The sequence below is a fragment of the Hemicordylus capensis genome, chromosome 1 (assembly GCF_027244095.1).
Source record: "Hemicordylus capensis ecotype Gifberg chromosome 1, rHemCap1.1.pri, whole genome shotgun sequence".
Classification (NCBI taxonomy): Eukaryota; Metazoa; Chordata; class Lepidosauria; order Squamata; family Cordylidae; genus Hemicordylus; species Hemicordylus capensis.
In genome coordinates this window covers 272,862,791-272,864,667 of record NC_069657.1, presented here as the reverse complement: position 1 = coordinate 272,864,667, position 1,877 = coordinate 272,862,791, and positions in this window count along the sequence as shown.

Sequence of the window (1,877 nt, the reverse complement as noted above, 5' to 3'; positions counted from 1 at the left end):
ATAATGGAACCGCAGTTCCACTCCCCACCCCACCCCGCTTTTCTTTCTGCATTCAGACAAAACAGAGAGTGGATTCTCTGCAGTCAGGGAGACTGAAGAGAGAAGGGGGAGCTGGTTTTGTGGGCTTCCTTCTTGGTTGAAGGACAAACCACACAGCCAATTGTGGTTGGAAAGAGGGAGGAGCTTCCTCCCTCAGCTCCAGTTATAGTTAATGTAGCCCAATTCTGCAATCACTTGTAATGTTCCCACCCAAACTCCAAACTCGGGTATGAGCAGCGAAACTCACTACAAGCTTCAAACTGAAGTTTGCAGAGCACAACCTCTGGTTGCTTTCCAAATGGGACCAGAGTTGCACACATTTGGACATACTGGTTTGGCAACTTCTGGCCCCTGCAACCCCAGTTCCGTGTTACATGTGAATGCAGCCCATGGGACATAAGAACAGCCCTGTAGGATCAAGCCCAAGGCCTATCTAGTCCAGCATCCTGTTTCACACAATGGCCCATCAGATGCCTCTGAGAAGCCCACAGGCAAGAGCTGAAGGCACACCCTCTCACTTGCTGTTGCTCCGCTGCAACTGGTATTCAGAGGCATCTTGCCTCTGAGGCTTGAGTGAACTGTAGTCACCAGACTAGTAGCCACTGATAAACCTGTCTTCCATGAATTTGTCTAAACCTCTTTTAAAGCCATCCAAGCTAATGGCTAACACCACAACCTGTGGCAGAAAATTCCATAGATTAATTATGTGCTGTGTGAAAAAGTACTTCCTTTTGTCGGTCCCAGGGGTGTAGTCATAACTGAGTGTATGGGTTCAAAGAACCTGGGCCCCACAGCACCTAAGGGACCCCCAGCCCCACCCCTCCCTATTTTCTTCATGATCTCCCTCATTCAGAGGGGCCTCTGGCAAAAGGGGCGAACACAGACCCCCTCTCCCCTACCTATGCCAGTGAACGGTCCTAAATTTCCTGGCCTTCAGTTTCATGGAATGACCCCTGGTTCTAGTGTTGTGAGAGAGGGAGAAAAATGTATCTCTCTCTACTCTCTCTAAAGGTAAAGGCAAAATGTGCCATCAAGTCGGTGTTGACTCTTCGTGACCACAGAGCCCTGTGGTTGTCTTTTGGTAGAATACAGAGGGGTTTACCATTGCCATCTCCCGAGCAGTATGAGATGATGCCTTTCAGCATCTTCCTATATCGCTGCTGTCTGATATAGGTGTTTCCCATAGTCTGGGAAACATACCAGCAGGGATTCGAACTGGCAATCTCTGGCTTGCTAAACAAGTTATTTCCCCATTGTGCCATTAGGTGGAGTGGCTTCACTCTCTCTATTCCATGCACAATTTATACACCTCTATCAAGTCTCGCTGTAATCACCTCTTTTCCAGACTAATCACCTCTTTTCCCAGATGCTGTAGGCTTGCTTCATAAGGAAGGTGCTTCAGGCCCCTGATCATCTTGGTTGCTCTCTTCTGCACCTTTTCCAGTTCTACAATATCCTTCTTAAGACACAGTGACCAGAACTGTACACAGTACTCCAAATGTGGCTGCACCATATATTTGTACAAGGGAATTATAATGTTAGCATTTTTATTTTCAGTCCCCTTCATAATGATCCCTAGTATGGAATTGGCCTTTTTCACAGCTGCCGCGCACAGAGTTGACATTTTCAACGAGCTGTCCACCATGACCCCACTCCTGGTCAGTCACCGTCAGCTCAGACCCCATCAGTGTATATGTGAAGTTGGGGTGTGGGGTTTTTTGCCCTAATATGCATCACTTTACACTTGCTTGCATTGAACACGTTTGCCATTTTGACACCCACTCCCCAATCTGGAGAGATCATTTTGAAGCTGATCACAATCTGTTGTGGATTTCACT